The sequence below is a fragment of the Delphinus delphis genome, chromosome 3, assembly GCF_949987515.2.
Source record: "Delphinus delphis chromosome 3, mDelDel1.2, whole genome shotgun sequence".
Lineage (NCBI taxonomy): Eukaryota > Metazoa > Chordata > Mammalia > Artiodactyla > Delphinidae > Delphinus > Delphinus delphis.
The window spans coordinates 101,665,357-101,681,079 of NC_082685.1; positions in this window are offsets into that span (position 1 = coordinate 101,665,357).

Genomic DNA, 15,723 nt, shown 5'->3' on the forward strand with positions numbered 1-15,723 from the left:
CTTGTTAATTGAGAAGGGAGAGAGTATTCTAATCCAAGGGAACAGAAGAGCATGGTCAGCAGTGAATGAAATATCTTTCATGACCCAAGAAATATACTTGTGCCCCAGATGTGATGTTTGCTAAAAATGACTTTCAATTTGTGTATCTACAATCAGGGCATGCAGTTGCAGCTTGCCTCTAGGCAGCATCACTGGCTATTGTTATATGTTTAACAGCCCCACATCTTAATGCTCTCTCCCCACCCTTTCAAGACATTTGAAATTGAAGCCCCATGCATAAAACAAGAACAAGTTTAAAATAGACAGGAGGAAAGTAGAAGCTCAAAGGCAATCACCTCCCAAGGTTTATAAGTGAAGCGTTGGTTCCTTCAGATGCAAAGAATGCTGTAACAGATATCACAATAGAAAACATGAAAGTATTTTAAAATATGATCATGAGGTCATGAAGACTCCTCTACGCTTTTGAGAGAACTCAAAATAGCTTTAGGGACTTTAAGTTATTTGTGGTTGGTGGGATTAGCCCCATTTAGTAGATGAGCAAAATGAGTCAAGAAGATTGTAACTTGCCCAGAGTCATGCTGCTAAGAAGCAGTGGTTTAAGGATTAAACTATTACTTGTTTATCTATCGTGTGTCAGGTAGTGAGAGACATTTTCCATATGTTTTCTCCTTAAATTTTCGTAATAAGTTTGTGTGTATGATATTAATACTCCCACTTTTGCAAAGGTTTTTACTACACATTTCAAATTGAGGCTGGGGCCTCTTGATATCATGGTATATTCCAGTAATTCCAAATTTCAGACCCGCAGGACATACACTTTTGCTCTTCTATGTCAGCAGCATCAAAACCTCAAATCTAAGAAATTCAGTGTCACAAGAAGCTCACCATCCTTTCATGTGGGTTATTAACCCCTAGTCAAAGCCATAGGGCACACTCAATGCACTTATGGTAGGAAAAACTCAGATACAGCAGATACTAAGAGAAAACTTCAGGGTTCTCTGAACTCTGTATTTTGTTCAATCACTTAAAGAATGTCTTTGAAAGATATGGATAGTCAGATTGCCTGCTTTAAATAAGAGAAGTAGGCAGAGACTCTGTAATTCCATAGCTGCTTCTGGCCAGCCGTGGCCTCTCAAGCTTTAGAAAAATGACTCAACTTTTTCAGGCCTATTTCGGATCCCTGCTGCAGAAACCTTCTGAATGAAATATGTCTTGCAGTTGATATCCTGCTTCAAATCTACTTGGTGCCTCAAACAGCAGGGTGTCTAGAAATACTAGTCTCTGCTATGAGAGCAGAAATCTTAAAGAGCCATGCAAATTGGATCCACCCGGTCTTTAACTTGGGCCAATTCTTCCACAGTATGTGCAGACACATTCTTAGTTGACTTGACTGCATAATAGAGATAATTATAAGTACTTACTTATCTCACAGGGGTCTACTGAAGATTAATTAGTTAATGTTGGCAGACCAAAGGTGTAATATATGTGCTAAGTATTATTATTATTATGTGCCACTTATCTTGAAAGAATGTTGTTTCTGAAGTCATAGTGCCTATATGCCATCTGCTCACAGCAGCCTTTACCATCTCTCTACTCAGAGACTGAATCCGGTATCTGAATAAATAGATGTGCTCAAAAAAAAAAAATCTATCACACCTCCATCTGTGCTTATGGAATATGAATTCAGACATAGGCAGAAATGCAAATCAATCAAAGGGGAGAGGCTTCTCCAGTGCCCAGAGTCACATTTTGAGATGTTGCTCTAATATTCTTGCTTTTCATTTTAGAATCCGCTAACTCACGATGCGAGGCTTCTGTGAAATTCTCTCTCTTCTGCATTTGAAATAGGATGTCATATTAGAGGCCTGAACTGCCTTCTCTTTTGTTCCCAGAAAGTTGAAAGAGAAAACTTCTCCAGAGCACATTCACTGCCGATCTTTGCAGAAATTAGCTCCATGATTTTCATGCTTTATATATTAATATAATTATTAAATGCTAATGAGTTTTTAAAGATTCCTATATGAAATGATTTTGAAACTTCCCTCCTGCCAGAATTATAACTAGGTTACAGGCAACATGATACGATCTATGACCCATTTTTACTAATGACAAAAGAATGAAGATACAGCTTTTTATGAATAAGCACTCCTTCCCGAACATGACAGGGCACTGCAACTGTGAAAGCTCTGAAAATCAGAAAGATTAAAACCTTGAACTAAAATTATCCAAATGTTTCACGGATGCCACTATAGTAATATAAATACCATTCTTTGCCTTTGAAAAAGTTATTGGTGTCACAATTATCATAGATATTTAATGTTCTTCCACAGTAGGTGACTCAATGGAATTATTTCTTCCACCATCATCCTACTACCTCTTCCTCGAGTCAGCTGCAGAAAGTAAATTTCTCTTCTATCAGAAACTCACCTCACTTGATCCATATACCCAGGATAATTCCAGTAATGTTTTTGTTTAGTTGTATTTTTTGTATCCAGTTTGTTTACAGATTTCTCATCTTGTCCAAGGGTATGCTAACACATCTTTTATGGTAGTAGTGGAATGAATCAAGTAGGAAATAAACTCTGGTTCAGTAAAGCTCCTGTGACCTATTATATGCATAACCTGATCTCATGAGGATGCAAGTAACATTTGAATTCAATTCATCTAATCTAAATTATGCATCTATCTTATGAATTGGTTAGGTTTTAGGAATATAAAGAGGAAAGAAATACCATACCTAGTCTCTACTCAAGAAGATACATCTATAACTAACTATATTAAAATGATAAGTTCCAAAGTAAGCAATTTGAACAAGTCTTGAGAGAGCTCAGAAGAGGCAATGATTCATTCTCCTGAGAGGAAAGAGAGTTTCAGAAGGCTTCAGATGGATGATATTTGAATTGGGCTGTGAAGGATGAAAACAGCATGGGTAGGTGGAAAAGAGGGAAGGCATACTTGGCTGTCCTAACTCTATACTTCCAAGAAGACTGATACCTCTTTGAAGTATGCTATTCTATATTGTTAAAAATGAGCCTTGGACACCCTTCACATTTAAAAAAAATTTGTTCCTGGACTCTTGGATTGTACTCCCCTCTCAAATCTCAGGTTCCTTGACCTAGTTTTCCATTGCTTGCCCCTACACTTGAAAATAGTTGTCCTTCTCAATGTTGAACTTCCCCTTGAGCATGGCTTTAACTCTGTTTACAAAAGCACAGCAACCCCAGATATCACCCACCTGATGTCCCTGCAAAGTTCACATTGAACACCTTGAGGGAACTTGAATATTTTCAGGAAGAGAAAATGATAGGAAAAAACAAACAAACAAAAAACATAGACAGCAAAGATCAAGACTTGTGTGACAAAAAGCAAGCCATCTGATGGGGCCAAAGCTCTCTGTTCCCTCATGCATGAGGACATTTGACAGAATGATGTAACCAGCCCCACAATAGCAGTGATACTGTGAAATAGCACAGGTAATCCTACCCCAGCAATGTTTTAGCCCATCCCTCAGAAAATGCTAATTATAGACAGGGTATGCACACAAATAGACTTAACTCCCTAAACAACCATGACATCATTTCTTCTTAGACAAGATGGTCTAACCTATCATTGCTTGAACCTAGATTCTGCACATTTAGGGGTACAAGTCTCTCAGGGAATAGCTCTTAAGAACATCTAAAATAATTAAATATTTTATGAACTTCCTGATTACTAATATGTTATAGAGTGAACACAAAGGTATTCAGTGGCTTGAATCTTGGGTATTTTAGAGCTTGGTTGCCTTTGCCAACCCATTTTGTTAGTGATAACAATAATGTCTCATCAGATGGGGAGTCAAGGTTGCAGCTAGATTTGTTGATCATTAATGGTACTTACATTATTGGATAGACTAGGAGTCTGAAACCTTTGTACCCTCAAGAATAAGGATGTGATGGAGTGGGGCTAGCTCAGAAGACTTGCAGCAAGACAACTTATGCAGTGCCTTCTCTGTAGACTAAAAAAGGGATTCTGGACTCAGGGCTGTAAATTTGGCACTGTCCATGAGTTCTAAACTGACTTTAAAATGAATGAGGTAATGGAATGCTCAGGCAGAAGGCTCATCCATTATAGAAATACACCTCAAATTGGTCCTTCTTTTGGTAAAGGCTAAGGAGTACTTTGAGTTAAAACTTGGCAAGTTATTTGCTTACCAGGTCTTGCTGGGATTTGAATTAACTGTAACAGTGATGAAATTTTCCTAGAAACTAAATGAGAAAGCCAAAAAATGTTACAGAAAGCCTTCAAAAATTTCAGAATTAACTGTTTGATCTAGTTAGCACCTCTAGTTCTGTTGGAATAGTCCATTTAAAACAGCTTTGTATGAGGGGATAAAGAGTGAGATTGAAGCAAATTACACATATGGCATGGGCCTATCTATTTATGTAATGGAAGAAGAGGAAGAAAACAGAGAGAGAAGAAAATTGGAAGAAAAGAGACAGTGTGAAGAAACAAATAAAATGCTCCTTTAGCAGACCCTAAAAATTCTCAATCAGGTCATTAAAAACAACAACAAATTAAAGAGTATTTAAAAAGCATACAAAATGCATCCAGCTGAATATAACCCACATGCCTCTGTGAGCTTTTCACATTGGTCAGGAGTTGCTTAGTGAATTGAGAATCTATTAAGTTGCATGTGGTTTTCATTCTCTTGTTTTTACAGCTTTTTGAAATTTACTTTGGATCTGTTGGGACCTCTAACCATTTTCTGGCCTGAAGATGCTGTTGTAGACAATACCACAAAGATAATCTCTTTTGTATAGCTATCCCATCACACTAAAATCCTGGAAACTTTATTCAACATTAATATGTCATAATTTAATCCTCACAACTACATTATACAGTTGTTACCCATATCTCTATTTTGTCACTCAGTTGAGGCTTTTAAAGATTGAATAACTTGCTCAAATAAGTGGTACAGCAGCTTCAAACCCAGATTGTCTGAATATAATTCCTGTACTCTTTCCTCTAAATCACATACATGCTATTAAGTTCTTACAACTTCATTTATATGTATGAATCTTCTTGCAGTTGCATTATTAGAATTTAAAAAGATTACATTGATCACTGAACATCTCTTTGACTTCCCTTGACCCCCAGGATTATTTTTGCCTTGAGGGGACAGATATTAAGGTGAAAAGTTATGACATGAAGTGTTGTTATCAAACTTTTAATACTTTTGTAAAATTTATTGGTCACTGTCAAATCATGAAAATATGAAGCTTATAAAGAGGCTAAGTAATGCTTACTTTAACTTCCAGGTTTAATTTTTTTTAATTTAAAAAGTTATATATATATAACTTTTTATATATATATCTTTTTAAATTTTAATAAATATATATCTGCAAAAAAATCCACACAGTAAAGAAGTTATAATACGAAAAGCAATTCTTCCTCCCATCCTTGCTCTGCAGTCCCAATTCTCAGGTTAGAGTCTTTCGTGTATATTTAAAAATATATATATATATACATGCAGACATAAAATATTTCTCTCTTTTTTTAAACATATTTTGGTGATATTTTCATTTTCAGCTCTCTGTAACTTCCCTTGCTTTTCACAGCTGCAGAGAATTTCATTTATGGGTAGACTGTAATTGATTTAACCCATTTATGACTGCTTGACATTTAGAGATTTTTGCACTTTTGTTCTTTCTAAGTATGCTGCAATAAACATCATTGTTTTTATCTCTTTGTTTCTGGATGTATATATAAATCCTGGATAAATGCCTTGAAGTGGCATTACTGAGTCAAAGGCTCAGTTAAGTTTATAATTAGATATGTCTGACTGAATTTTTCTTCTATATGTGCCTATTTTCCAGTTCAGTTAAAATTTGTAAAAAAAAAAAAATTACGTCTGTTTACTATAAGTAAAAAAATTAACTTATTTAATAAGCTTTATAAAATATTTTTATTTAATTCTTCATATTGTGAGGTTTGGGGCATAGAATACTTTAATTTTTATGTAGTCAAATTTATTAATATTTTCTAATGTTGCTCTGGATGGTTCCTCTTATTTAGAAAGAGTATTTCCATATCAAAACTATTTTTAATGTAATTTTTCGGTACTTTTAAAGTTTTATTTTTACATTTAAATCTTTGATACGTCTGGAATTTATTGGGGTCTACTCTTAAGGCAAAAAACAGTTGTTTTTTTTTTAATGGCTAGCTAGCTGTCCCAACATGTTTATTCAGAAAGCTATTTTTTTCACTGATTTAAAGTGCCAACTTTATCATAGAGTAAACTCTCATATGTATTTGTTTATTTCTTGACTGTTTCTTCCATTTAATTGATCAATCTTCCTATTTAGACACCAGCACCAAACACTTAGTTGTATTAAAATGTATTTTACTATCTTATCAAGGTATTCTCCTTTACTACTTCTTATTTTTTCAGAAACTTGCTGCCAATTTTTTCATGTTGATTTTTACATGAGAAATTTAGAATCAGCTAGCTCACTTTCCAGAAATAAGGCTGTTGGTATTTTATTTGGATCATGTGAAATCTGTAGATTAATTTAGTTTGAACTTACATTTTTACAATATTAAATCTTCTGTGCAGGAATATGTTTTCTCTTCTTTCCTTTCAGAAATACCTATCCTTTAGTAGAATTAAAATATTTTTTTCATAGAGATTTTTCACATTTTGTGATTAACTTTTTACCTAGATATTTATTCTTATTTTAAAGATAAGATTCTTATTTCTCAGTATTTTATAGCTGGGTATGTTTGTTTCCAGGAAAGCAATTAATTTTCATATATTTATTTGTATTTGGCTCCCTCAGTTAATATTTCTCTTGCTTTTAATTTTTCTAGTTGTATAATCATCTGGAAAAAAATGTTTTATCCTTTCCATATTTATATCTCTTATGTTTAAAATCACTTTAAGTTTCTAAAAAATATTTTAAGTACATCATCTGGTACTCCTAGGATAATATTAAATATTTAAATAATAATACTAATAAGCATCCTGTTTTATTGTTACTGAATTTAACGAGGATGCTTTTAATATTTCACTATGCTCATGGATTTTGCTTTCAGACATGTATATCAAACAGATTATATAAATTATTTTATACAGTTTTATTAAGAATCTTAAAAATCAAGATTAGATATTAATTTTTATCAAATAACTTTTTCCTATATACAAAGATAATCACTTGCTTTTATTTTCTTTTTAATATTTTAATATACATTGATAGATTTTATATAAGGATATTTGTATTTATATTCCTTGAATAAACCTTATTAATCATATTCTATCCTTTTAATAGTCTGAGAATGTCCTCCTTTTATTTTGTATGCAAAAGTAGTATGGGGCTGTGGTTTATTCCACCTTTTTAAATCTGGAAAGACAGTTTTCCAGACTTAGACCATTAATTTTATGTTGGCTTCATAAAAGATGAGCTTGGAAGCTATATGTTTTTATGCTGTCTAGAATATTTTAAATAGCTTTATAATTTTCTGTTTCTTAGTGGATATTTAGAGTTCATCACTTAAACTCTGGTTTAGGAAAGGTTTGACTTCTTTAGGAGTAGGGACGAATAAATATTTTTCTTAATTTTTCCCCTAAGAAAATTGGAAAATTTGCCCTTACCTGATTGGACTCTTGTTGTCCTTAGCACCAATTTTGTTTTTTTTGTGTTATCATAATAAAGCATTCATTCTATTCACACTTTCAAGTTTATCCTTAGTGTGTGACAAGTATTTTCTCATAATTATTTTCATTTTCTCTGCATCCGTATTTACTAACAAATTCTAATTTTTCCTAATTTGTTTATTATATGTGCTTTCTCCTTCTCTTATTTTTCCAAGATCAGTTTATATATACACACATATATATATACACACAGGGACACACATACATAACTTAGTTTCATACATGTATATAGTCATATATGTGTATAATACATAGTATGTACATATAATGCATAGTTATTAACATTCAAGTTTTCATTTTTACTATATGTGCTTTTCCTTTAATATTATTTTTAAATATTACTTACATACATATGTATATTTATTACTATATGAATGTATGCATAATATATATTCAGTTATATATGATACATAATTATATGAACACACATCAACCAATTAGTAAATTTGCCTTTTTACTCTTCTTCTATTTTCCAGTGTATTAATTTTGCATTTATCAGTAATAATTCCTTCCTTTTACTTTCCTTAGTTTCATGTTACTGCTACTTTAATAGACTATTTTATTAAATTATTTCATCCTTGGTAGTTGAGAAAGGTAATTATTAAAACCTATAAATTTTCTTTTGATCACAATCTTAGTCAATTTTCATAGGTTCTGATATACAATGCTTGTTATTTTCTTCATATTCTACAGTTGTGGGGTTTTTTTGTTCTGTTTTGTTTTTTTGGTGGTATGCGGGCCTCTCACTGTTGTGGCCTCTCCCGTTGCGGAGCACAGGCTCCGGACACGCAGGATCAGCGGCCATGGCTCACGGGCCCAGATGCTCCGTGGCATGTGGGATCTTCCGAGACCGGGGCACGAACCCGTGTCCCCTGCATCGGCAGGCGGACTCTCAACCACTGCGCCACCAGGGAAGCCCAGTTGTGTTTTTCTTTTAACTCATGAGTTGCTGAACATAAAACTTATAAATCTTTAAACAGTTGGTGTATTCGTTTTTCCTTTTGTGTTATTGTAATTGTTATGTATTATAAGCAGAGAATTTCTCTAAATTAATTTCTTTTTTAAAAAAATCACTTTAAGTTTTCTTTATAACCTAATTAATCTCTATGCTGTTTTACTCATGAAGGTTGACATATTTTATTAGGAATATCTATTAACATTTATTTGGTCTATTTGATCAAATGAGCTCAAAAATATAAGTTTAAAATACTGTACTGCTCTTATGTTTCTCTGCTTTCATTAAAGCACCTATTGGAAGTCCTTTACTGTTTTTTCTCCTCCTTGATTTCAACCCTAATACTAATATCACACATTTTACTTTCTTTTTTGTTAGCATTTTCCCAATATGTCTTTTCCTATCCATTTCTTGTATTACTTTATCTTTTTTAAATTTAATTTAATTTTTTATATAGCAGGTTCTTATTAGTTATCTATTTTATAAATATTAGTCAGTCCCAAAGTCCCAATTCATCCCACCACCATCTTATATTACTTTATTTTTAAATATTTTTGACATCTTTATTGGAATATAATTGCTTTACAATGGTGTCTTAGTTTCTGCTCTATAACAAAGTGAATCAGCTATACATATATGTGTACCCCATATCTCCTTCCTCTTACATCTCCTTCCCACCCTCCCAATGCCACCCCTCTAGGTGGTCACAAAGCACTGGGCTGATCTTCCTGTGCAATGCAGCTGCTTCCCACTAGCTATCTATTTTACATTTGGTAGTGTATATATGTCCATGCCACTCTCTCACTTCGTCCTAGCTTACCCATCCCCCTGCCGTGTCCTCAAGTCCATTCTCTACGTCTGTGTCTTTATTCCTGTCCTGCCCCTGGGTTCTTCAGAACCATTTTTTTTTTTTGATTCCATATATATGTATTAGCATACGGTATTTGTTTTTCCCTTTCTGACTTACTTCACTCTGCATGAAAGACTCTAGGTCCATCCACCTCACTACAAATAACTCAATTTTGTTTCTTTTTATGGCTGAGTAATATTCCATTGTAGATATGTGCCACATCTTCTTTATCCATGCATCTGTCAATGAACACTTAGGTTGCTTCCATGTCCTGGCTATTGTAAATAGAGCTGCAGTGAACATTGTGGTACATGACTCTTTTTGAATTATGGTTTTCTCAGGGTATATGCCCAGTAGAGGGATTGCTGGGTTGTATGGTAGTTCTATTCTTAGTTTTTTAAAGAACCTCCATACTGTTCTCCAGGGTGGCTGTATCAATTTACATTCCCACCAACAGTGCAAGAGTGTTCCCTTTTCTCCACACTCTCTCCAGCATTTATTGTTTGTAGATTTTTTGATGATGGCCCTTCTCACTGGTGTGAGGTGATACCTCACTGTAGTTTCGATTTGCATTTCTCTAATGATTAGTGATGTTGAGCATCCTTTCGTGTGTTTGTTGGCAATCTGTATATCTTCTTTGGAGAAATGTCTATTGAGGTCTTCTGCCCATTTTTGGATTGGGTTGTTTGTTTTTTTTGATATTGAGCCGCATGAGCTGCTTGTAAATTTTGGAGATTAATCCTTTGTCAGTTGCTTCATTTGCAAATATTTTCTCCCATTCTGAGGGTTGTCTTTTCATCTTGTTTATGGTTTCCTTTGCTGTGCAAAAGCTTTTACGTTTCATTAGGACCCATTTGTTTATTTTTGTTTTTATTTCCATTTCTCAAGGAGGTGGGTAAAAAAGGATCTTGTTGTGATTTATGTCATAGAGTGTTCTGCCTATGTTTTCCTCTATGAGTTTGATGGTGTCTGGCCTTACATTTAGGTCTTTAATCCATTTTGAGTTTACTTTTGTGTATGGTGTTAGGGAGTGTTGTAATTTCATTCTTTTACATGTAGCTGTCTTGTTTTGTCAGCACCACTTATTGAAGAGGCTGTCTTTTCTCCATTGTATATTCTTGTCTCCTTTATCAAAGATAAGGTGACCATATGTGCATGGGTTTATCTCTGGGCTTTCTATCCTGTTCCATTGATCTGTATTTCTGTTTGTGTGTCAGTACCATACTGTCTTGATTACTGTAGCTTTGTAGTAGAGTCTGAAGTCCGGGAGCCTGATTCCTCCAGCTCTGTTTTTCTTTCTCAAAATTGCTTTGGCTATTCGGGGTCTTTTGTGTTTCCGTACAAATTGTGAAATGTTTTGTTCTCCTTCTGTGAAAAATGCCATTGGTAGTTTGATAGGTATTGCATTGAATCTGTAGATTGCTTTGGGTAGTATAGTCATTCTCATGATGTTGATTCTTCCATTCCAAGAACATGGTATATCTCTCCATCTGTTTGTATCATCTTTAATTTCTTTCATCAGTGTCTTACAGTTTTCTGCATACAGGTCTTTTGTCTCCTTAGGTAAGTTTATTTCTAGGTATTTTATTCTTTTTTCTGTGCATTAATTTTGTATCCTGCTACTTTACCAAATCCATTGATTAGCTCTAGTAGTTTTCTGGTAGCATCTTTAGGATTCTCTATGTATAGTATCATGTCATCTGCAAACAGTGACAGCTTTACTTCTTTTACGATTTGGATTCCTTTTATTTCTTTTTCTTCTCTGATTGCTGTGGCTAAAACTTCCAAAACTATGTTGAATAAGAGTGGTGAGAGTGGGCAACCTTGTCTTGTTCCTGATCTTAGAGGAAATGGTTTCAGTTTTTCACCACTGAGAACGATGTTGGCTGTGGGTTTGTCATATATGGCCTTTATTATGTTGAGGTAAGTTCCCTCTATGCCTACTTTCTGGAGGGTTTTTATCATAAATGGGTGTTGAATTTTGTTGAAAACTTTTTCTGCATCTATTGAGATGATTAGATGGTTTTTCTCCTTCAGTTTGTTAACGTGGTGTATCACATTGATTGATTTGCGCATATTGAAGAATCCTTGCATTCCTGGAATAAACCCCACTTGATCGTTGTATATGATCCTTTTAATGTACTGTTGGATTCTGTTTGCTAGTATTTTGTTGAGGATTTTTGCATCTGTGTTCATCAGTGATAGTGGCCTGTAGTTTTCTTCCTTTGTGACATCTTTGTCTGGTTTTGGTATCAGGGTGATGGTGGCCATGTAGAATGAGTTTGGGAGTTTTCTACCCTCTGCTATATTTTGGAAGAGTTTGAAAAGGATCGGTGTTAGCTCTTCTCTAAACGTTTGATAGAATTTGCCTGTGGAGCCATCTGGTCCTGGGCTTTTGTTTGTTGGAAGATTTTTAATCACAGTCTCAATTTCAGTGCTTGTGGTTGGTCTGTTTATATTTTCTATTTCTTCCTGATTCAGTCTCAGAAGGTTGTACTGCTCTAAGAATTTGTCCGTTTCTTCCAGGTTGTCCATTTTACTGGCATATAGTTGCTTGCCGTAATCTGTTATGATCCTTTGTATTTCTGCAGTGTCAGTTGTTACTTCTTCTTTTTCATTTCTAATTCTATTGATTTGAGTCTTCTCACTTTTATTCCTGATGAGTCTGGCTAATGATTTATCAATTTTGTTTATCTTCTCAAAGAACCAGCTTTTAGTTTTATTAATCTTTGCTATCTTTTCCTTCTTTTCTTTTTCATTTATTTCTGCTCTGATCTTTATGATTTCTTTCCCTCTGCTAACCTTGGGGTTTTTTTGTTCTTCTTTCTGTAATTGCTTTAGGTGTAAGGTTAGGTTGTTTATTTAAGATGTTTCTTGTTTCTTGAGGTAGGATTGTATTGCTCTAAACTTCCTTCTCAGAAAGCTTTTCCTGCATCCCATTGGTTTTGGGTCATCGTGTTTTCATTGTCATTTGTTTCTCGGTAGTCTTTGATTTCCTCTTTGATTTCTTCAGTGATCTCTTGGTTATTTAGTAGTGTATTGTTTGGCCTCCATGTATTTGTATTTTTTACAGATTTTTTTTCTGTAATTGATATCTAGTGTCATAGTGGTGTGGTCGGAAAAGATGCTTGATACGATTTCAATTATCTTAAAGCCACTTTATTTTAAAAGTGTACTTTGCTATGAGATTGAGCTTTCTTGCTGATCAAATTAAATAATCTTTTATTTGTAACAGTTTATTTTATTCTATTTACTTTCATTGATGTGAGAAATATGATTGATTTTAGTACCTTAACTGATTGATATTTCATTTTGCCTTATTTTCAGTCTTTTGCTGAATAGTCTGTATTTTATTGTGTTTCTTTTTTGTGTGCTTCTTTTTTTCTTTTAATTATTTGGAATGTTTATTGACTTTTAATTTCTTCTTGTATGTTTAACTGTATAAAAAGTGTTTCTTTTATTAACCTTAGAATATTCATTGAATCTCTACATCAAAATATAAAGAAATTAGCTCACTTATACTTTTGTTACTCTCACCTCCCAATATATAGTATATTAGTTTTGGTTGATTTCATGATTATTTTTAAACATTTTTTGGTAAAATTTGCTTCACAAAATTAGTATCTGTTGATTTCTCACTGGGGGAACAATTGTACACTCACTTCATCAAACTTCCCCTTCTCTCATGCTCTCTCTCAGTTTTGTTGTTCATATCATTACATAATCAACAAGTAATAATAATAATATGCACATTTCTTTATTATTAGTTATTTTATGTATATGGAATCAATACTCACCATTATTATATATATTTTTTATTTTATTGAAGTATAAGTGATTTACAGTGTTGTGTTTAATTTCTGCTGTACAACAAAATGACTCAGTTATACATATATATATTCTTTTTCATACTCTTTTCCATTACAGTTTATCACAGGATACTGAATATAGTTCCCTGTGCTATACACAGTAGGACCTTGTTGTTTATCCATCTTATAAATAATAGTTTGCATCTGCTAATCCTAACCTTCCAATCCTTCCCTCCCCATCCCCTTTTCCCCTTAGCAGCCACCGTTACTATATTCTATCTCAAGTTTTCAATCCTGGTCTTTATTTTGACTCATCTTGGTCAGGTTTGATTTTGTGATTAAGTAGTTCTTGAATGTGCTTGAATGGGGGTTGTATAGCCTGGGCTGTGTGTAATTTCTCTCTGTTGCCTCAATTATTGACACAGTTTGTTGAGGAATAAAAAATTTAGGCCACCTTTTCTTTCCCTCAACAATTTACTCTATTTTTTTTCGTCTAATTGGTTATATATTTTGGTTTTTGTTGTCTGCATAGGATTAGTTTTTTATAGTGTTAAAGTCCAGCAACTGTTCCAGGATATGTTGTGATATTGGTTGATCCATATCACTTTTTTTCCTTATGATGGAATTTATCATTTTAATATACAAATTCAGATCTTTGTTATTTCAGTGTTTCAAGGGCCTTATTAAGAAACTTTATGTTCTTTTCCTTAGAACTATGAACTATATATATATATATATATATATATATTCATGATATACACATGTATAGAATTTATCTCCCTTATCTTTTATGACTATACATTTATTTTCCCCATTTAATTATGTTCTGTTTATTCAAGTTGATCGTCCATGTCCCCAGTGTGTTTCCATATTGTCTGTACTATATTTTGTTTCTTTTAATGTGCCTTTATTTACAAAATGGTTTTAGCTTCAAATTCCATCTATATTTTAGCATTTTAATTTTTTTCTGGTGTCTTCTTTTGCTGTTCTCCTTGACTGCATATGTCTCTTCTTTGAACTCAAAAAAAACTATTTTTTTCTTTCTTTAAGCCATGATGAAGAAAGGTTTTTTCAGGGCTCTCTAGTCTCTTCCATCACACATGTAATCTTCTGATGACCAATCCCATGCTGGTCCCCTTCTGGATATTATCCCCATTGAATGGGGGCAGCACATATGGTTCAGCTTTTTAGTTGTGAAGTATGAATGAAGGGGAAGGAGGCTTAGTGAACTAAGGCATTTACTGCTTCAGTTTGGACATTTTTATCATAAGCTCTTCTGGGATGTCTGTCTTACAGAAATAACTACAGAGGGAGCTAGTTTTTTGTTTTATGTTGAGGAAAATATCTGCATAGCTGTCAGTGACGCATGCTGCAGAGTATTTCTATAGTAATGTGCCTTGTTCATACAAGAATGGAAATAATCTCAGCTGGAGGCAGTATGGTGCAGTGGTTACAGGCACAGGTTTTAGAACCAGGTAGCCTTCCTGCGTTAAATTTTAACTTCACTTACTAGCTACATGCTGTTGAAGAAGTAGTCTTTCCTCTCTGAGCTGCTCGCCTGTATCTACCTCACAGATTTATTGTGAATATCAGTGACGTAATGTGTTTAGAGCATTCAGTACATAATAAGCACTCAATCAGCTTTCACTAACACTATTGTCATGACACAGTGTACTTAATGGTGAAGACTGCTTGGGTTCAAATACCAGCACTGCCACTTCCTAGCTGTGTGACATTGTGCAATGTACTTAACCTTTCTGAACCTCTGCTTCCTCATATGTAAGAAGGAGATTATATTAGTACCTATTTCATAGAGTGTAGGGGGTGTTTAATACAATATGTGGCATACAGTAGGGACTCAATAGCTTTATTGATAATCATAGCCCTTTAACCCACTGGTTAAAGCTTAATTTGTCATAGAATCAATGTATAATTTAATCTTGGTTCATTCATGAGAGTTAAATAATGCCTGAACATAGGTACCTTAAATGTTTATGATATGTGAGAATTCACCACAGTATTTAGTAAAATAATAACTTAGTAAATGTTTGTAGAATGAATAAACATAATAATGGAAGAAGTGATGTGGCATTGATACCGTTCTCCCCCGCCCCAGACCTTCCCCTCCTTTTTTATTGTGGGAAAGATATTGAGTTCAGTTTTCAAGGTTTCCTGTTTGATGATCTCATTTATCCTATCTTTGTCTTCTTTGTTTTCAGCAACTTTTTTTTTCTTTCTATTAATATTTCTATTTTAACAGTACCAGTTATCTACAGGAATATAACAGGGATTGATGAGAATTTGAAGTCCTTTGAATTCCAATATAAAGATTATTATTATCTCCTAGTACCAAGCCACTAATTCAGCTTTAATACTGTTATGGATTGCCTTAATTACAACCTATCTAGGTGGGGTA